This window comes from Piliocolobus tephrosceles, chromosome 8 (assembly GCF_002776525.5).
Source record: "Piliocolobus tephrosceles isolate RC106 chromosome 8, ASM277652v3, whole genome shotgun sequence".
NCBI classification, from domain to species: domain Eukaryota; kingdom Metazoa; phylum Chordata; class Mammalia; order Primates; family Cercopithecidae; genus Piliocolobus; species Piliocolobus tephrosceles.
This window is the reverse complement of record NC_045441.1, coordinates 25,275,653-25,298,475: the sequence shown is the minus strand read 5'-3', so window position 1 is coordinate 25,298,475 and position 22,823 is coordinate 25,275,653. Positions and strand designations below refer to the sequence as shown.

Genomic DNA, 22,823 nt, shown 5'->3' with positions numbered 1-22,823 from the left:
AAGAAGGAAGAAGAAGGAAGAAGAAGGAAGAAGAAGGAAGAAGAAGGCCACAAGGCAAAATTGCAAACGATGACAGACTCAGAGAAGGCAAAGAAAGGGGAAGGAAACCAACATTTATTGACTCTATATCAGGCATCAGGCACTATAAGAGAGATTTGCATGCATTACTCAGATGAACGACTCCTAAATATGGGGTAGACATATAATGGCAACTTTGTGTATTACCAGTTCATCACCTGAGCACACACCTGCTGCATTATCAGAACGACCATTATCTTCCTCTCAAATTGTGCAAACACCTGGGGAGATTGTGTGGCAAAGGGTGGGAGCTGGAGGATGCAGGGAAGGGCAGTCTGAACGCCACACACCCAAGCAGGGGGTACAGCGGTGTCAGATGGGTCACCTGGAGCTGGGGCTTCCTGTGGCTACAAGTTATCATGAGGAAATGTAACAAAACCTGTGCCTAGAGATAGCTACATACTTGGCAGGGCTCAGTGCAAAACAAAAGTACAGGTGCCCTCAGCAAAACTTGTTCAAAAGTTCCATTAAAGCTGCTAAAATATAAACACTTTTCTTTCTGTGGCAGTCTTCCTCAATATGTCATGGTATTTTCTTATTTACTATTTAATGTCATTCTAAAAAATAATTAAAATTTTAAATTATTGGCATGAATGTTATGTTCATCATCACATTATGCAATGCCAGTTTTATATGCCGCTGTAACAGCACTGAACTCCTATGCTGGTGGAATCACTGCAATTACACAATTCTTATGTAGTAGCTTGTCCCTGAAGGGTGCTTTGAGCTGCCCAGAAGACAGAAAGGGCAAGCCAGACTCGGGAAGGTTGGAAGGAGGAATAGAGGCTTCCCAGGAGCACAGGGTCACCAGACTGAACACTTTCTCAGGCCAGGAGATGCTTGGGGCAAGTACAGACCCTCCCAGGCACTGAGGCTTCCATCCTGAAACACTCAGGCCTGAGAGCTGCTGGGTTCCTCCTCCTGCCAGTGCTCCATAGGTCCCCAGGTAAGCCAGGAATCTCTCCTTCCCAGGGCCTGTCTCCCCAACCCACAGCAGTCAGGTGACTGACCCCCAAGAGTCTTCAAACCTCTGTGCGGGAACATGCTAATTATTTGGATGGGTAATGAGTTTGCCTCCCCTGCCCACCAGATGCCAACACTGCCGGCTGGGGCAGGTGACAGCTGCCACCATGCCCAACTCCAATCCTCCTCTTGCCTATGCCCAGATTCCCAAAAGGACCAAAGGGCAACATTGGAACACAGGCCTCCCCCATTGACACCATTTAGTTGCCACCTTGTTGGAGGGTGCAGCAGCTGCAGGGCAAGAAGGGGAAGACAGGCTGGGGAGTGAGTGGCCAGGAATCCATCTTGAGAGATGGCAGGAGGCAGGATCCAGAGTCGACCCCGTTTCCAATCCCCTCCCTCACACATACTCAGTTGGCCCACTGGACTTCACTCACATAACACAAATTCAAAAATAAGATTTTTAAGAAGTTCAAGATGGGGCAGCAGAGCATTAAACCCAGTGCAGGGCCCTTTCGAAGCAGAGGACCTCATGGGCCCCACTGCTTGCACACACATAAAGCCCTGCCCGGGTCTGACACAGTGCACAGGGAACAGCAACTCGCAGCCTTTACTTCTGGATGGCCCTATCAAACAACACAATAAAAAATGTGGGGGCATTGCCACAACAGACTTGTCCCAAGAGCCACCCTGTCCATCAGAGAAAGGGGTGGTGCCCCTGCCCTCGAGAAAGGGACATGGGCACAGTGGGGAAGCCCTGTCATACAGCCACCTATGGACGCGCTTCCCTCTTCCTTCTCCCCGAAAACGAAAACTGATCCAGAGAAATTCACCTGCAGAAACTATCATTTTTTCTTTGACCTCCTCTTCCTAAAGAAATTGAATATGAACTCAAACACTCTCAGGTTGAACCTCTCCCAAGCCCCCACACTAGGCAAGCATAGACCTCCCTCTGTAAAGATGAGCAAGTGGGGAAACATCTGGATATATATAAAACCTGCTCAGGAACACAAATGAAGAGTGCTCTTTTGAAAAATGTTTATGGGAGGAAAGAGAGTGACATTTTGTAAAATGTTAAATTCAGGTTCTCAACAATAATTGAGAGGAAATTGCACACATGAAAAAGAAGAACTCAGAAATCAGGGAAGACTGCCTTGAGGTGACATAACTATCTGATCTAAAAATGCAGCTGCAATACTGACTTGCAAGTTAGATGGTGCAGAAAACAAGAGAGCAAAGCGGTCAGGCAGCTGGGGAAATTCTGGGACTCAGGAGAAAGGCTAGATGTGAAAATCAAGAGGGAAAGAGGAGAGGTATGCAGGAATGGTCCCGGCAATTGAATAGAAACTGCAGAAAAAGAAAAGACATCAGGCAGAGAGGAAGCTGTGACTAAATAAGTAATGCAAGATAATTTTCTTGAGTTGGGGAAATCTGTCTTCAGCCCACAACCCCCACAGCGTGCCAGGCCAGGGTATAAAATAGACTCTCTGTGTTTCCTGCTTTTCCTTATTTATTCTGAGGATAAAGAAAACTCTTGGAATCATCCTGCCCAACAAACCAACAACCAGGGAGCATACTAGGAGGGAAAACCCATCTGGCATCAGACTTATCTCTCAACACTAAATTTCAGGAAACAGCGGAACAGCCTCTCTACAGAATTTTAAGAAGGAAAAATTGTGTCGAAAGTGCTCTATACCAAGCTATTGTTCTCACATGAGGACTACAGAAACTTATTCTCGGTCATTCAAAGACTTAGAAAACATACAAGACGTATGCCTTCCCGGAAAAAAAAATATTTTAAGAAATACTCCAGTCTCTCTAAGGATGATATTGCAAGAGGAAGCACACAAAAAAACTAGATATTATTACATACAATTTTCAAATGTGTACAATGTCAAAAAGATTCACAAAATTAAAAGACAAATGTAAAACTAGAATACTTACAAAATATAAGGCAAGATTTAAATCCTCTAATTAACAGTTTCTACATAGCAATAAGAAAAAATCTAATTTTTAATGATCAAGAACATAACCAGTAAATATAAAAGTTTCATTTACAGCAGTAAGAAACATAAATTAAGATAACAATGCAATTCATTTATCATTGTCAAACAAACAAAGGTAAAAGTGATAAAGACCCAGTTTTAGCAAAAATATGGTGAAACAGGCATGTTAATTCACCAACAAGAGATGAAGTTACTAGAACTTCTCTGAAAGGCAATTTGGCAATATGTATAAGGCAACATTAAAATATTTGTGATTTTTAACTAAAAATTTCACATCTGCAAATTTCACATCTGTAATTTCACATCTGCAAATTTACTTTTAAAATGATCAATTATCTGCTCAAGAATATATGTACAGGAATATTCATCACAGAGGTATTTATTTATAAGAGCAAAACTGAGGAAAGAAACTAAAAATCAAAAAATAGGGGATGTAAAAGTACACTACATTCGTACAATGAAATTTTGTGCAACCAGTTAATACACATATTAATAGACATATTTATTGGCAAGAAATATGTTTATGATAATTGGTTAAGCAACAAAAGCGGGTTACAAAATAGTATGTATGAGCCAATTTTGTGAATATATGTGTGTGTGTGTGCAAACAAAAAAATAATTGGAAAGTTGTAGGTCTGCATGTTACCTACCACTGGCTATCTTTGGATGGTGGAATTATAGGTAACTTTTTTTTTTTCTCATTTTTCTTCATTGAATTTGTATGTACCAAATATTGTGATTTAAGATTTTGGAGATTTGTTTGTTCTATTTGTTTTGGTTTTGTTTTAGGCAATAGCTAAGGAAACCAGTTAAGGAAAATCAATGCGTTTTTTAATTTAATCTTTGCAAAAGCCCTCTGAGGTAGGTGTTACTACAACACAGCCTCACTTTACAGATTCTCAGAGAGGTTAAGTGGACTGCCCAAGGTCACACAACTAACAGGTGGTGGAATTACTGCCTGTCAGCATAATCCTGAACACGCTGCTTAACCAGAGACTCTGTAAATGATGATAGTAACAGTGTCAGGAAAGGCTATGTGCATCAATGAGCTAAGGGCTGTGAAAATGTTGCAGACCCGTATGTTGAATTCCAACCAGACAAAGGAGATTGACACCTGGCTCTGGCAGTGCAGCGGTGATCGTTAATGAGGCTGCCTGAAATCCTTGAACTTATCCTCCCTGTTCCTGCACCTGGCCTCAGAGGCTGAGGAAAGGAGTGTCTCTCTTCATTACCTGGGGCCCACACTCTCCAGGAGGACAGTGGCTCACTCTGCAGTATGCTGATTCTCTAGGAAAAAGAGGGGCCCACTCAGCAGACATTTTTAAGAAAATCACTCCAGCAAGCCCAGCAGCTGGCCCTATCCTAGAGACTTAACAAGTAAAATTTAGATTGTAATAGTTTTCATGTGCTGTTTGCAGCAATGAACTGATTCAAGTGCTGTGGAGCAGTATTTGTTGTTATCGGTTTGGGTTACTCCCCACTCCCACGTTTTGGCGGTAAATTGTTTTGAGAAATGCCTATGAGAATAGGCTGATGAGAAACCCAAATCAGGCATAACCGATAATTGGAATTCACGAGTCTTATCAATATGGTAATAATGCTATGGGTAGGAGGAACAATACTACAGTTTTAGTGTCATTTTGTCACCTATTTTAAGCCCCTGGTGTTCTGGGGTTATTAAAATCTCTCTAGATTAACATTCCTCTCCAAGCTAAAAATTGGCCCAGCAACTCTCAGCCTTTCCACTTGGTAAGAATAGGAGACAGGACAAGAATAAGAGATCTATTTTGCTTAGGATGTTGATACTGAAAATGAAGCTTTATCCTCAAGTTATTGCCGACATGATAACCACCAACCACTCCAAATCTCCAGTGACTTAAAACAATCATCATTTCTTCTCACCCGTGCATCCAGGGGTGGTCTGGGATTAGCAGTTTTCAACTGAGCTATGTTGGTCTTGGCGCAAAGCTTCAGGTTGGGCCCAGGTATGTGCCACGTGTCTCTCATTTTTCTTGGCTGGGCAATCTATCCAGAGCGTCTGCTTGTCATGGTGATGTCAAAGTGCAAGAAGGCAATCTGTGCCCTGTCCACCATCAACCCAACAGCCAAAGCCGGTCACGTGACCACAACCAAGATAATGGGGAAGGAGGCATGACTGCCCAGAGTGGGAGAAGGAAGAGAGTAAATATGCTTTATTGTTTTTATCTAATTACATATGTTAAATATATGACTGAGAAAAATGTGAAAATACAGAAATTATTTGGAAATTGTTAAAATTCCTCCTTAATACTACTACCCAGAGAGAGTCACCTTAACATTTTGGAGTATCAGGCTTGTTTTGAAATATTCTTTTAATATCCTTTTCATTTTTTAAAAAAAAGTTAAAATGCCAATAATAGAGCCAATTTTAAGAAGTAAAAAATAACCCCACCATCTTAAATTTTTCACAGTATTTTTGCACTCTTTCCAGCACTCCGCCCCCATGTGCATATATGTATATATGTGTATTATATATACACACATCATGCTGTACAAGAAGAGCAAGTTTGCAATTGGCAGTTCTCCTTTTATTCAATTCGTAGGTATCTTCCTCATTACGACTTTGTTTTTACACTCATTATATTTATTGCTGTTCCATAATGTCCTTTTCAGGGGCCATGCAATAATCTATTAAACCACTCACCTATAGCAGGATGTTAAACCGATTCTTTTTTAAATTTTATTTTATTTATTTATTTTGCTATTATGGAGCATCCTCCTTTAAAAAAAAAACTTCCAATTTTTAAAAACTATTATCTACAGAATCTCTTCATTTGTGCAAGGAGTCAGCCTAGGTAAGAATACCAGGCTTAGCCAATATCCATGAGGTGTGTTGAGCTCAGACACCTCGTGTTTCCATTGTCTGGTTTTTCAGGCTTGTGGCAAGTGTAAACAAAATGTGAGTTCTAACTTAGGTAAAAATTCTAGAGTCACATCTCTCCAGGCCCAGCAGCACAGCACTGTTCATGTGTCCATTAATTCAACAAATGCTAGCCAGGTCTACTATGTGCCAAGCCCTGTGATGGGACTGATGACAATGGGGAAAAGGATGGAAAGATCCCTGGTGCCCACAGAGCTTAAAACCCCATGGGGCAATGCAGACGAGCAAGTGGCAGCTCTAGAGCCATCAGTGCTGTAGTGTGCACACGCTTCCCTGCAAACCGGAGGAAAGGCTGCCTGAAGGGAGAGACGCTGTGTTCCAAGCAGAGGAACAGAGCTGGAGGTAGTTGGGTGCCAGCCAACGTAGGAAGGAGTGCCCTAGCAGAGGAAAGAACACAGAAAAGGCTTGAAAGCAAGAGGGTCCAGCCTTTTGAGAAGGATCTCAGCGCAGCTGAACTGAAGCTCATCCAGCACCAGGTGGGACACTGAGACAAGAGCCTAGAGAGGTGCATGGGAGGCGGATCTCAAAGGGCCTGGAGTTTATCCTGAAGGCAAGCAGGAGCCATTGAATGGTTTTAAACTGAGAAAGGGGCAGATTTGAATTCTAGAACATTTACTCTGATTTCAGTGGGCAGGATGGAATTATTTGGTTGAAGGGGAGAGAGGGGAATCAGGCAGCAAGAACATCTAGGAAAATTCTAGTGGTAATTCTAGTGAAAGTGTGCTAAGCTAGAAAAGTACAGAGGGGAAGAAACAAGATGGACAAACTCAGAAGCTGTCTGGATTCAACAGTGGACGATGCACCCTTCCCACCCTGTATACTTCATGAGGGTTCCTCAAGACATCACCCTACCCCAGGCAGATGGTTCACTGGGTTGGGGTTGACCTTGGGCTGTCCCCCGGTGTCCCTGCAACTGGGGGAGACTGCCTAGAGTTCATTGCCAATTGCAGGTCTTCCCACAGAGTCTCAGCCAGCTTTTGGAGACTACTAAAGAGCCATCCCTGCTAGGAAACTTCTGGTGCTTTTTGTCTCTTGTACCAGACCCCCCCACCCCCCGACCCGACTAGCTCCTAATATTAATAGTTATGGTGAGAATATAATTTATTGTCCAAACTGGACACTTTGAGAGAAGAGGGATCACTGCCATAATTATGCCATGACAACAGGCATTAACCTGGACTGGCTCAGACAAGACTAGATGTCTATGTCTGGCCACCCTACTGATGGCAGGAGAGCCACATGCCAAGCTGACTCCATAGTCATGACAGTACCCAGTGGAGAATCTCAACCCCCTAACTTACATGTAGAATAATCTCAGACATTGACTCAAACAGACCAGGGTTCAAATCCTGGCTGAGCCACCTACATTCACCTCTTTACTCTGAGCTTTAGTTTCCTCATCTGTAAAGTATAAATAATGATGGCTATCTTGTCAGAAATTGGGAATCATTTCTGTAACAGGATGTTAAAAATTGGACTATTTATTTCTACCTACATTTTAACTAAGGCCTGAGACAATGTGGACAAATTATTCCCACCTTCCCACCATCATATTTCTTCCAAGTGAAAGATGAGACCATGTCCAGAGAACCGGCAAAGGAAGGGAGTGAAGCCAATTCCACAACCTGTCGCTTATCTCCAGAGTCAAAGGTCCAGAAGAGTTGAGGCTGGGAATGGCCGGTGTCAGAGGGACAGTGGGGCTCAGCTCTCCCTGTGGGGTAAGGTGGGTGTGCTTCCCCTGCACTGTAAAGACACCACTAAGAGAACTGGATAGGGGTCTGCAGAGACTAAGCCCAAGAGGACTGGTGTTGGACAACCCCATGGGGAATGTAAGAGCAATGACCGAGGCAGCAGGACAGAAAGAGCATGGGCCCTGGACGAGGACATGAGCCCCAGGGAGAGCTAGCCTGGGCCACTAGACATCCTGCAGAGGATGGCCTGCAGGGGCAAGGTGACTTCACAGGGCTTAACCTCTAGCAGAGCAGGGCTGAAGCAGCAAACTTAAGTGACTAGTGGGGTACAGAGAATGCACTCACTCCACCATGGCAAGTTCAGTCACCTGTTCCCCACAGTGCCTCTCAAGAGCCCCACGACAGCCCTCATTGTAGAAAGTCAGCTTTGGATATCTGCCCAGCTAGAGGCAATCACATCTGACTGCACCTCTTCTCCCTCCACCGCAAGCCTCAGCCAGCAAGTGGAAGGAAAATCTAGCCAAGTAGACATAGACAAAGAAAGTGGACCACGGGGGGGCGGAGCAAGATGGCCGAATAGGAACAGCTCCAGTCTCCAGCTCCCAGCGCGAGCCACACAGAAGACAGATGATTTCTGCATTTTCAACTGAGGTACTGGGTTCATCTCACTAGGGAGTGCCGGACAATCAGTGCTGGTCAGCTGCTGCAGCCCGACCAGCGAGAGTTGAAGCAGGGTGAGGCATCGCCTCACCTAGGAACCGCAAGGGGGAAGGGAATCCCTTTTCCTAGCCAGGGGAACTGAGACACACAACACCTGGAAAATCGGGTAACTCCCACCCCAATACTGCGCTTTACCAAGGGTCTTAGCAAACGGGCACACCAGAAGATGATATCCCACACCTGGCTGGGAGGGTCCCATGCCCACGGAGCCTCCCTCATTGCTAGCACAGCAGTCTGTGATCTAACGGCAAGGCAGCGGCGAGGCTGGGGGAGGGGTGCCCGCCATTGCTGAGGCTTAAGTAGGTAAACAAAGCCACTGGGAAGCTCCAACTGGGTGGAGCTCACAGCACCTCAAGGAGGCCTGCCTGTCTCTGTAGACTCCACCTCTGGGGACAGGGCACAGCTAAACAACAACAACAACAACAAAAGCAGCAGAAACCTCTGCAGATGGAAACGACTCTGTCTGACAGCTTTGAAGAGAGCAGTGGATCTCCCAACACAGAGGATGAGATCTGAGAAGGGACAGACTGCCTGCTCAAGTGGGTCCCTGACCCCTGAGTAGCCTAACTGGGAGACATCCCCCACTAGGGTCAGACCGACACCCCACACCTCACACGGTGGAGTACACCCCTGAGAGGAAGATTCCAAAGTAAGAATCAGACAGGTACACTCGCTGTTCAGCAATATTCTATCTTCTGCAACCTCTGCTGCTGATACCCAGGCAAACAGGGTCTGGAGTGGACCTCAAGCAATCTCCAACAGACCTACAGCTGAGGGTCCTGTCTGTTAGAAGGAAAACTAACAAACAGGAAGGACACCCACACCAAAACCCCATCAGTACGTCACCATCATCAAAGACCAAAGGCAGATAAAACCACAAAGATGGGGAAAAAGCAGGGCAGAAAAGCTGGAAATTCAAAAAATAAGAGCGCATCTCCCCCAGCAAAGGAACACAGCTCATCACCAGCAACAGATCAAAGCTGGACGGAGAATGACTTTGACGAGATGAGAGAAGAAGGCTTCAGTCCATCAAACTTCTCAGCACTAAAGGAAGAATTACGTACCCAGCACAAAGAAACTAAAAATCCTGAAAAAAGAGTGGAAGAATTGATAACTAGAATAATTGATGCAGAGAAGGCCATAAACAAACTGACAGAGATGAAAACCATGACACGAGAAATACGTGACAAATCAACAAGCTTCAGTAACCGACTCGATCAACTGGAAGAAACTATCAGTGATTGAGGATCAAATGAATGAAATGAAGCAAGAAGAGAAACCAAAAGAAAAAAGAAGAAAAAGAAATGAACAAAGCCTGCAAGAAGTATGGGATTATGTAAAAAGACCAAATCTACGTCTGATTGGGGTGCCTGAAAGTGAGGGGGAAAATGGAACCAAGTTGGAAAACACTCTTCAGGATATCATCCAGGAGAACTTCCCCAACCTAGTAGGGCAGGCCAACATTCAAATTCAGGAAATACAGAGAATGCCACAAAGATAATTCTCGACAAGAGCAACTCCAAGACACATAATTGCCAGATTCACCAAAGTTGAAATGAAGGAAAAAAATCTTAAGGACAGCCAGAGAGAAAGGTCGGGTTACCCACAAAGGGAAGCCCATCAGACTAACAGCAGATCTCTCGGCAGAAACTCTACAAGCCAGAAGAGAGTGGGGGCCAATATTCAACATTCTTAAAGAAAAGAATTTTAAACCCAGAATTTCAAACCCAGAATTTCATATCCAGCCAAACTAAGTTTCATAAGTGAAGGAGAAATAAAATCCTTTACAGATAAGCAAATGCTTAGAGATTTTGTCACCACCAGGCCTGCCTTACAAGAGACCCTGAAGAAAGCCCTAAACATGGAAAGGAACAACCGGTACCAGCCATTGCAAAAACATGCCAAAATGTAAAGACAATTGAGGCTAGGAAGAAACTGCATCAACTAATGAGGAAAATAACCAGTTAATATCATAATGGCAGGATCAAGTTCACACATAACAGTATTAACCTTAAATGTAAATGGACTAAATGCTCCAATTAAAAGACACAGACTGGCAAATTGGATAAAGAGTCAAGACCCATCAGTTGCTATATTCAGGAGACCCATCTCACATGCAGAGACATACACAGGCTCAAAATAAAGGGATGGAAGAAGATCTACCAAGCAAATGGAGAACAAAAAAAAGCAGGGGTTGCAATACTTGTCTCTGATAAAACAGACTTTAAACCACCAAAGATCAAAAGAGACAAAGAAGGCCATTACATAATGGTAAAGGATCAATTCAACAGGAAGAGCTAACGATCCTAAATATATATGCACCCAATACAGGAGCACCCAGATTCATAAAGCAAGTCCTTAGAGACTTACAAAGAGACTTAGACTCCCATACAATAATAATGGGAGACTTCAACACCCCACTGTCAACATTAGACAGATCAACGAGACAGAAAGTTAACAAGGATATCCAGGAATTGAACTCATCTCTGCAGCAAAGCAGACCTAATAGACATCTACAGAACTCTCCACCCCAAATCAACAGAATATACATTCTTCTCAGCACCACATCACACTTATTCCAAAATTGACCACATAATTGGAAGTAAAGCACTCCTCAGCAAATGTAAAAGAACAGAAATTATAACAAACTGTCTCTCAGACCACAGTACAATCAAACTAGAACTCAGGACGAAGAACCACTCAACTACATGGAAACTGAACAACCTGCTCCTGAATGACTACTGGGTACATAACGAAATGAAGGCAGAAATAAAGATGTTCTTTGAAACCATTGAGAACAAAGATACAACATACCAGAATCTCTGGGACACATTTAAAGCAGTGTGTAGAGGGAAATTTATAGCACTAAATGCCCACAAGAGAAAGCTGGAAAGATCTAAAATTGACACTCTAACATCTCAATTAAAAGAACTAGAGGAGCAAGAACAAACACATTCAAACGCTAGCAGAAGGCAAGAAATAACTAAGATCAGAGCAGAACTGAAGAAGATAGATACACAAAAAACCCTCCAAAAAATCAATGGATCCAGGAGTTGGTTTTTTGAAAAGATCAACAAAATTGACAGACCGCTAGCAAGACTAATAAAGAAGAAAAGAGAGAAGAATCAAATAGACACAATAAAAAATGATAAAGGGGGTATCACCACTGACCCCACAGAAATACAAACTACCATCAGAGAATACTATAAATACCGCTATGCAAATCAACTAGAAAATCTAGAAGAAAAGGATAATTTCCTGGATACTTACACTCTCTCAAGACTAAACCAGGAAGAAGCTGAATCCCTGAATAAACCAATAGCAGACTCTGAAATTGAGGCAATAATTAATAGCGTACCAACCAAAAAAAGTCCAGAACCGGATGGATTCACAGCTGAATTCTACCAGAGGTATAAGGAGGAGCTGGTACCATTCCTTCTGAAACTATTCCAATCAATAGAAAAAGAGGGAATCCTCCCTAACTCATTTTATGAGGCCAACATCATCCTGATACCAAAGCCTGGCAGAGACACAACAAAAAAAGAGAATTTTAGACCAATATCCCTGATGAACATTGATGCAAAAATCCTCAGTAAAATACTGGCAAACCGGATCCAGCAGCACATCAAAAAGCTTATCCACCATGATCAAGTGGGCTTCATCCCTGGGATGCAAGGCTGGTTCAACATACGCAAATCAATAAACGTAACCCAGCATATAAACAGAACCAAAGACAAGAACCACATGATTATCTCAATAGATGCAGAAAAGGCCTTTGACAAAATTCAACAGCCCTTCATGCTAAAAACGCTCAATAAATTCGGTATTGATGGAACGTACTTCAAAATAATAAGAGCTATTTATGACAAACCCACAGCCAATATCATACTGAATGGGCAAAAACTGGAAAAATTCCCTTTGAAATCTGGCACAAGACAGGGATGCCCTCTCTCACCACTCCTATTCAACATAGTGTTGGAAGTTCTGGCTAGGGCAATCAGGCAAGAGAAAGAAATCAAGGGTATTCAGTTAGGAAAAGAAGAAGTCAAATTGTCCCTGTTTGCAGATGACATGATTGTATATTTAGAAAACCCCATCGTCTCAGCCCAAAATCTCCTTAAGCTGATAAGCAACTTCAGCAAAGTCTCAGGATACAAAATTAATGTGCAAAAATCACAAGCGTTCTTATACACCAGTAACAGACAAACAGAGAGCCAAATCAGGAATGAACTTCCATTCACAATTGCTTCAAAGAGAATAAAATACCTAGGAATCCAACTTACAAGGGATGTAAAGGACCTCTTCAAGGACAACTACAAATCACTGCTCAGTGAAATAAAAGAGGACACAAACAAATGGAAGAACATACCATGCTCATGGATAGGAAGAATCAATATCGTGAAAATGGCCATACTGCCCAAGGTAATTTATAGATTCAATGCCATCCCCATCAAGCTACCAATGAGTTTCTTCACAGAATTGGAAAAAACTGCTTTAAAGTTCATATGGAACCAAAAAAGAGCCCGCATTGCCAAGACAATCCTAAGTCAAAAGGACAAAGCTAGAGGCATCACGCTAATGACTTCAAGCTATACTACAAGGCTACAGTAACCAAAACTGCATGGTACTGGTACCAAAACAGAGATATAGGCCAATGGAACAGAACAGAGTCCTCAGAAATAATACCACATATCTACAGCAATCTGATCTTTGACAAACCCGAAAAAAACAAGAAATGGGGAAAGGATTCCCTATTTAATAAATGGTGCTGGGAAAATTGGCTAGCCATAAGTAGAAAGCTGAAACTGGATCCTTTCCTTATTCCTTATACCAAAATTAATTCAAGATGAATTAGAGACTTAAATGTTAGACCTAATACCATAAAAACCCTAGAAGAAAACCTAGGTAATACCATTCAAGACATAGGCATGGGCAAGGACTTCATGTCTAAAACACCAAAAGCCATGGCAACAAAAGCCAAAATTGACAAATGGGATCTAATAAAACTGAAGAGCTTCTGCACAGTAAAAGAAACTACCATCAGAGTGAACAGGCAACCTACAAATGGGAGAAAATTTTTGCAATCTACTCATCTGACAAAGGGCTAATATCCAGAACCTACAAAGAACTCAAACAAATTTACAAGAATAAAACAACCCCATCAAAAAGTGAGCAAAGGATATGAACAGACATTTCTCAAAAGAAAGCATTCATACAGCCAACAGACACATGAAAAAATGCTCATCATCACTGGCCATCAGAGAAATGCAAATCAAAACCACAATGAGATACCATCGCACACCAGTTAGAATGGCAATCATTAAAAAGTCAGGAAACAACAGGTGCTGGAGAGGATGTGGAGAAATAGGAACACTTTTACACTGTTGGTGGGATTGTAAACTAGTTCAACCATTATGGAAAACAGTATGGCGATTCCTCAAGGATCCAGAACTAGAAGTCCCACATGACCCAGCCATCCCATTACTGAGTATATACCCAAAGGATTATAAATCATGCTGCTATAAAGACACATGCACACGTATGTTTATTGCGGCACTATTCACAATAGCAAAGACTTGGAATCAACCCAAATGTCCATCAGTGACAGACTGGATTAAGAAAATGTGGCACATATATACCATGGAATACTATGCAGCCGTAAAAAAGGATGAGTTTATGTCCTTTGTAGGGACATGGATGCAGCTGGAAACCATCATTCTCAGCAAACTATCACAAGAACAGAAAACCAAACACCACATGCTCTCACTCATAGGTGGGAACTGAACAATGAGATCACTTGGACTCGGGAAGGGGAACATCACACACCAGGGCCTATCATGGGGAGAGGGGAGCGGGGAGGGATTGCATTGGGAGTTATACCTGATGTAAATGATGAGTTGATGGGTGCTGACAAGTTGATGGGTGCAGCACACCAGCATGGCACAAGTATGCATATGTAACAAACCTGCACGTTATGCACATGTACCCTAGAACTTAAAGTATAATAATAAAAAGAAAGAAAAAAGAAAAAAGAAAGTGGACCACATTCTCAACGCTGGGTACAGATGGCCAGCCTCAAGTCCAGGGTGGACAGGGAGCAAGAAGTTTTACTTAAAATTGTGAAGACTGAACATTTTCCTTCTCTGAAATGGAATTGAATATAACCAGAAGAGTATACGTTATCTGAGAATGAGCACAAGCATAATTGGGCTGGTCTGGATTTTCTTCCAGGGAAAGGGATGAATTAGCACCACAGATGAGCAGACAGTGGGAAAAAAGAAGGCGTTGTCTCATTGCACCCTGTGGTCCTGCCTGTCTCATGTGCCAGCTAACGTCCTCAGACTCTAGCAGGAGTCTCCCTTGGGGTCTGATGATAGGAATGCATATTACAAATCCAGACCCTTCAGGGAGCCCAGACATGTTTCATTCCATTCCTTTGCTGCACCGAGGACCTGATCAGATTGTCTGGCAAGCACAGTAAATGCTACAGAAAAACAAGTGGGCATTGTTTTATAACGGGCCCTTGTGCCTTCTATGAGGCTACTTGATACTTCTTTGCCTTTGTCTCCCTATAAGGCAGAAAACACGTCTGTGTGTACATGACCCCATCCCAGCTGTATCCACTGAAAAGGAATCCACTCTCGGGCATTCTCCGTGCAGCGGCCCCTCTCCTCTCCTGCTCTTGCCATCCTCTGCTTAAGTAGTGGGGCACCCGGGAGTCCTGTTTACAGCTAATTAGATTAGGAGTGTATTCATCTGGAAAGATATTTGTAGTTCAATAAAGACAGTGTGAAGACTCTCTCTCATGGTTCCACAGACACAAAGGGTTCTGAGTCTCATTCCGACCTGTCTGCTCCCTTTCTCCTTAAACAACCTGAGCTTCTCTCTGAAATATCTAAACCTCAGTAGTCAGGTTCAAATCGACCTACTCAAACCACAAGAAAGACCTCAACTTAGAAAGATGTCAAAGGAAGACGAAGAGCAAATCCAAAAACACTTTCTTGCTGGTTTTGTTTTTTTTTTTCTTTTTTTGTTTCAAGGGAAAAAACAATCGCTGCTTGAGTTGTTTGTTGAAAAAGAAGAGGAGGTGGAAAGATCATTGAGGCCAGCAAGGGATGCTGCCCTCCTGCCTCTTCCCCCATCTGTTCAAAAATTATTTCCAAAATATTAAATGCTGCATTTCACTGAATCAGAATTGCATGATGGGCTGGGGGAGGGGGCGAGGAGAGAAAAGTGATTCTGAAATACAATTTCCCAAATATTTATTTTGCTAGCTAAGGCTGTTGCCTATCCTATTATAAAATCTTTGCACAACCCCCGGCAGGCAGTTGTCTGTAGGGTAAGTAGACACAGATTGAATTTCGTGCTGTGTCAAGGACAAAATGAATCCTTAATCTAGCCGCTGAAATTGCATATTCACTAGAGAGCAAAGTGGCTCCCATCTCTCAAGCTTATATGCACTTCATTTCTCCCGTTGAGATGATTTTGTATATCAGGTTTGGCTACTCTTTATTAACCCACAAACAGCACAGGCAGTATCGAAGCTCTCACCCTACTCTCACTCACCCGCCCTGCTTCCCACTCTCTGGATTTATCACTGCACATAAAGCCTCCCTTAAGCACAGAGGAAGATTTTCATGATGCATGCAAAATATGGAAATTCTATCTGAGTTACCTTCATGTCGACTCCAGAAATATCTAAGCATTATTGTGCTTTCTTATCATATTTTAAGATGAAGAAAAGCTATTGTTTAGTAAAACTGGACAAAATTACATCTTCTGCTCCTCAGCCATCTTGCAGGCTAGCGGATTAAAGATGCTAGGTAATGAGGAGAGGAACCTCAGTCCTAGTTACTTCTCATTGATTCTGTCAGAAAAAGAGAGTTGTGTTCACCGTGGTGAATTCTGCTCTCCAGCAGCAATCAGGCCACAAGAGACAGAATGTTCTTCCGTTTCCTTTCCCTGTTCATGAACAGACCAGACGGGCCGTTCTTGAATTCTGATCAACTCGACGCCCTTCTCTCCCTACTCAAGGTGAGAATCCGGGTCTCTCACCTGCCAGCCATGTAGGGTGCACTCCCAGGCTCATTGTTCTGAAAACATCCACCATCTTGGCCCTGCTGCCTTCTGAGAGAAGTAAAAAGCCAAAAACCTGTTGTTATGAAAACTACAAGAGGAAATTATTTTAAACTCCATACTTCTGAAAAGCATTTATAATTACTCAGCCCACATACCTGCTCTGCCAGTACATGAAATACTTCTGTATCAGGAGGCAGTGTGAGTCCGTCAATGCCTGTGCTATCCAGCCTGCTGCTGCAACTAGAGGACAATCTCTTGCCCCCTGGTTAATTATGTCTGTCACCTGCTTCACTCTCCCCCACATTCCTTAGCCATCAAATGGAGCTCATGAAATTACTCATCACAGGGGAAACACCTAGAATCTCAAGTTCATTGGGATATGGAAAGAGAAAATTCCATCATTTAAAAATAATGTTGGGTGGTTGGAATTAATTGTCATACACTGTTCATTTTTTTTTTCAACGAATTCCTTCCATGCAATTCCTTAGGAAGAGTGGGAGTAGGCAGAGATTATCCAGCCCAGCTCTCGTCAAACATCTAGGGCGGCAAGACTGGATTCTACATGATTTCCTAGGGAAATCATACAGAATTTCCACTCAAGGAAATGGTTTGGAGTTTGGGCAGAGTGATGAGCTAAACCACAATTCCTGGAGGAATATAAGGAAGAGCATGCATGAAGTACAAAGTCCAAAGATTCCAGAGGCAGAAATTGAGGATAGCATCGCTAAGCCTGACTGCTAAAGAGCTCAAAGGAAAGCGGAGCAGAAAGCAGCAAAGAGGTCATGATCTCATGTTGGTAACATATATTTCAGAGCCAACAAGAATGAGTAGATGAATCAGCTCTTTTTAACAGGGCAGGATATGGGCTCAGCTGTGGTCATAGTGTCCCAGATTTGGTGACTTAAGATGAAAGTGTTTCCTTTTATGTAGTAATCCAGAGGGAAGCAGTCCAGGGCTGCAGGAAAGTTAGATCATCCTCAACATGCAGCTTCCATCCTGGGGTCTGAGGTAGCTGCCCCTAATCCTGCCACCTGTCACCTGGAGGGAAGAAAAAAGACCAAGTGAAGGTACATACATCCCTTGGGAGAAGTTGGCATGATGGTGGTAAATATCACTTCTTTCTCACACCCCATTGTCCAGAACTTAGTCATATGGCCACACCAGGCTGCAACAGAAACTAAGAATTGCAGTTCATGGCTGGGCAGCCCTATGCCCAACTATCACTGTTCTATTATTAAAAACAGAGAAATAGATAAAGGTGGATAACTGGGGCTCTGGAGGTGAAAAGCACCGGCTCAGCTTCAAAAAATGTAAAATCTAGCTGGGAAGAGAAATAAGCTCACCATAATTAATAATAATAATAATAATATAAAGCAAATATTACCATGTGCTTACCAAATACCAAGTATCCTATTTAGCATTATCTTATTTAATACTTGCAATGGTCTGAATGTTGGTGTCCCCCAAAATTCATATGTTGGAACTAATACCCACTGTTAGTATGACGAGGTGGGGCCAATGAGAAGGGATTAAGTCATCAGGGCTTCATCCTCATGGCTGGGATTGGTGCTCTTGTAAAAGAACTCCCTTGCCCCCATGTGAGAATGCAGCAACAAGGCACCATTTACAAAGCAGAGGCCTTCACCAGACTCAAATTTGCCAACACCTTGATCTTGAACTTCCCAGTCTCCGGAACTGTGAATAATAAAATTCTGTTGTTTATAAATTACACTATAAGGTATCTTGCTATAGCAGAATATGGACTATAGCAGGAAATGGACTAAGACAATACTGAAATGACTCTATTATTGTATGTATTTTATAGATAAAGAAACTGAGACTTAGCAAGTTTAGCTAACTGACAAAAGGTTAAACATGGAACCCAGATACAAACTGAGTCTGTTGGATCCTAGAGTAGAGGTCAGAAAACTATGGCTGTTGGGCCAGACGCTGCCCTCCCTGTTTTTGTAAACTAAGTTTCACTGGAACACGGCGATGCCCGTTCATTTACATATTGTCTATGACAACGGCAGAACTGAGCAATCACGACAGAGAGAAAGAGAAACCTCAGAGGTTGGACTCTTGGACTGGCAGAGGGTCAAAGAGGAAATGCTCTACTTTTTCCCTGAAAATGACTTATTTCACTGAAGTTGAATGTGCATTGAATAAGCATCATACCAGACCAAACGGCCTGCTAACCTGAAATATTTATTGTCTAGTCCTTTATAGAAACAGTTTGCCAGCCCCTGCCCTAGTGCTAGAGGGTTAGGTGCAATCAGCTAGGCATGCACAAGCTACCATGAGACCTAGAAGAGGACACCTAAGAGAGAAAGGCCAGGGCAGGTGAGGAAGGCTCTGAGAGGAAGTCCAGATGTAGCCAACTCTTGGCTGTTGATTAGCAACTAAGCAGTCAAGACAGTGGAGCTGGAGGAAGAGCTTGTGGAGAGACCTGGAGGTCTGAGGGGGTAGGGGTAGGTTCAGGGAGACCCAGGTTGTTGAGGGGGGTAGGAGAGGAGGGCTGTCAGGAGAGGTTGGGGACATGGAGATTCCTTGTGGTGGAGGATGACATTGAATAGCTACAGAAGCCTGCAGATTAGGGTTTCCCTACGTGGCCAGTCATTGCAGTCATGTAGGGCACTTATTCAAAATGAGATTCTAGGGCCCCACCACAAACCTACCCAATCAGGATCTGTACTTCAAAGAAGCTCCCTATGAGACTCTGGGAAACACTACTGAAGATGTAGGAAGACAGTGAGGAGGCAGGGCCCCTGGCCAGAGGTTGCTGCAGTCAGCCAGGGCCAGCAGATGTGTATGCCCAGAGGGGTGGAATGGCAAGGTTTTGGGACAGCCTCTTGGTATAAAGTGAAAGAGAAGAGAGAAAGAAAAAGAGATCATCATTTATGATCACAGTCATGGGGAACAAGAGCCCAGGTCAGTCCTGGTGAGCAGGTGGCCCCAGTGAGGTCTTCTCCACTTTCCCCTCTGTAACTTGACCTTGGACTTCCAGTATCAAATTCCAGTTATTACCCCCCAAAAAGAAAAACTACCCACATCCCAGACAAATTGCAGTCTGACTGTTTTAGAAATGACTAAACTTTTACAGAATCAAAGGTATTAGAAGAGTCAGCTTCGAGGATGTGTACCTCTTCGTGCTCATTTCTGGCCCTTGGAGGAATATTTTTTTCTGTTTGTTTCAATGGCCTTAGAAAAGAATTGGTTTGTGGTTATCTCTGTATATGAGGAGGATATTTTATACTCTTGTTTTCTTGCTTTTATGAATCTAAAAAAAGTTATTCAATCACCCTGGGAGGGAAAAAAAACAATGGAAGGAAGGGAATTCAGTAGAAAGAGTTTAACTGTAGAATGTGTTCTCATTTGGTATGCGGCAGTGGGAGAAATGCATCCCTCGACTCATTCATTGAATAAATAAATCATAGGGTTAGAGCTTAAGTAATAAATAATAGAAAAGGAAAGGAAAAAAACTAAGAGGAGCTGACAAGGCAAAACTAAATAAATAAAAAGAGCTACATTCAAGCAAAATGATGAAACATGGAGTATTATTTGCCATTTTGTCCTCTTTGTATTTACGTGTCATATTTTGCTAGAATTTTTATTTGATTGTTTATTCACTGCCCCCATAAGCTTTTGGACTGGCAGAGGGTCAAAGAGGAAACACTCTACTTTTTCCCTGAAAATGACTTATTTCACTGAAGTTGAATGTGCCTCAAATAAGCATCGTACCAGGTGCTGAGCAGTTATTGCTACTGGTCTGCTGGTGTGTAGCACATTTTAAGTCACTAAGTTTGGGGGTTACCTGTTACATGAAAATGTATAACTGTAATGCTTGGTGTTTGTTGGTCTCCTTTGGACATGACATGATGAATTTAGCCCTGGGGTTTTGCATGCGGTGTTAGCAATGCTGGAACTATTTCCCCCTGGCCCCTCTGTGCTTGATTCTCTCTTCCTAGCCTTCCAGGACTCACACATTAGATAAGACTTCCTTCAAGATTCCTTTCTTGAAAGCCCCAGATGTGGGACAGATGTCCCTTCTGTGTGCTGGCACAGTACTCTGGACTGCCCTCAATACGACTAACAACCAACTTTTATTAAGCTCTTACAAGTCTAAACGTCATGCATAGATTATCTTTTTTAATTCTCTCAACCACCCAATGAGATAGGTACTAAGTTATTTTTATTGGTAATGAAACTGAAGCACAGAAGGGTTAAGGAAAGAGCTCTAGGTTACCCAGCTGGAAAGTGTTTATTGTCTGTGCCTCTCTAGAATGGTGAGTCTCATGAAGAAGGAGCCCACGGCTGCCTGGGATGATGTCCAAGAGAGTGCCCAGCACAGTCTGGTGCCTGATGTTTCTCCCTCTCCCCCTCCCCCTCCCCTTCGCCCTCTCTCCATCCCGCTTTTCCTCTGTGTGCCTCTGTGTGTGTAATGAATCATAGGGCCACAGGGACTTTCCCTCAATATGAGACTCATCTCACTGCAAGGGAGATAATCATATGGTTTACAAATCAAATGCACAGAGTTAAATTACTTTCTTGAAGTTGTCTATATTAAAGCCTTAGTTTATGAGAACTGTGCTACCTAATCTAGTTAAGCCTGAGATGACAGAGGCAGAAACCAGATGATGTATCCTCTCTCTATTCTCCCAGAACTTCATCTGCCAGGCCCCACTGGAAGATAGACCTCCAGAGCAGTGGTGTGTGCCATCTCCCTGGGGGCCTTTCCCCGGGGTATGTCAGGCCAGACGGGCCCTGGGTGCAGAAGAGTAGGGTGTGTGTGGGTTTCTGTGTAGGGTCACATATGGTTTCCGTATTTGTCCCCAAAATATTCATTCTGCACTCTTCATAAATTAGACACGGCCTCCATACAAGAGAAAGAGAGAAGGAAAAGATGGCGGCAGCTCTCAAATCATCTGTGCACTTCAGAACTTTTCACCCAAAGCAGTGTCTGGGAGACTACCCCCTAAACAGGCAACCAGGAAGCCTCATGTTCAAGGACTATCTAGCCCAGCTTGGCCCATTTCGTCATTTTATGGGATTTGGCAGCTTGGGGGCAAAGCAAGGAACAGATACAAGTGGGCTATGGGTAGCCCCTCCCTTTCTTGTTTCACTAGAACCTGGGCTCAAATCCCAGCCCTGCTATTTACCAGATCTATGACCTTGGCAAGTCATCCATACCCACTCTGAGTTCAGACCAGAGCAGTCCTGGGCCCTGTGCTGCCCTGCATAAGGGATTCTTTTAACAACAGAAAACACAGAAATCCTCCAGGGGCCTGAATCAACAAGGGAAGGTGCCCTTCATAAGAGGGGTCCTTCCAGAGACTCTCACTGGGTTAAGGGTTGGTCATTTAATTTGCTGCTGTTTGTCTGAGGTGTGAGTACTTGTTTTTTATTAGAGGGAATATCCAATCTGATACATGTTAGTTGCTTTAAAGTGTTTGTAGAAGGGAGAGAGGGAGGAGAGGAGGAAGGAAGGCTGCCTCATAGAGTTGTGTCATTGAATTGAACAATTTGTGCAAGTTTCCTGTCTCAGTGCCTGGCACATAAGGGGAACCCAGAATTAGTTCCCTTCCCCACTCTGGCTTAATGCACGTTATCTAGGAAACAGCACATCCAAGCATCATGAATAGGTAGACATTTATTTATAGGACAGATTCATGTAGCAGAGGCTACAGAAATGAGAGTCAGGCAGGAAAGTGTGTGTGAGGGCTAAGGAAGGCTCTGAAAGTTGCATAATGTGTTCCCACAAGAAAGGCACTAAGGTGATGGGAGGGGTGGGGACCTGAGCAGATGGGAGGCGGTGTGGTGGCACGGTGGGACTGAGAGGCAGAAAGCAGGAGGAACCCTGCTTACCTTCTGCAGGCGCCACTGCAGGACAGATGGAGGAGAAGCCAAGAAGCCAACTAGCGGAACAGGGAGACCCATGGTCCCAATGTTAAGCAGGTAGCCCTTGTCTCTGATTCCCGGGCCTTGAAACTCTCCAGCATCGTTAAAAATACCAACCCAAGAGCTATTTTCTTTTTTTGGTAAAGTAACAATCCCCCATCTGCTTTGAGACTTTAATTCTGGGGAATGGATAAAACAATGCTTATTTAACTGGTGATGACATTTTTCATCTTTTTCCAACAGTGGTTACTTAGATTCCTCCACATGACTTTGTACTGTTTGAAAATAATCAATTCAGGTTTAATGCAGGTACGTGTAATAGAAAAGGGAATATACTGTGCAGATTGTCCACAGCAGTGCTGGATGGAGAGAACCCAAATGTAAACAGTGAAGGAAAGGCACTGAGGATACTGCCTGCTTTGCTGGAAGACTGGCAGAATCAGATGAATGAGGGCTTGGTGTCATTAC

At 43.3% G+C, this 22,823-nt stretch overlaps 1 protein-coding gene across 7 annotated transcripts in view; it reads left to right on the top strand.

The window, feature by feature from the left end:
* Window positions 1–22,823, top strand: part of AOAH (acyloxyacyl hydrolase) — a 220,240-nt gene that overhangs the window by 110,754 nt on the left and 86,663 nt on the right. The window lies entirely within an intron of this gene.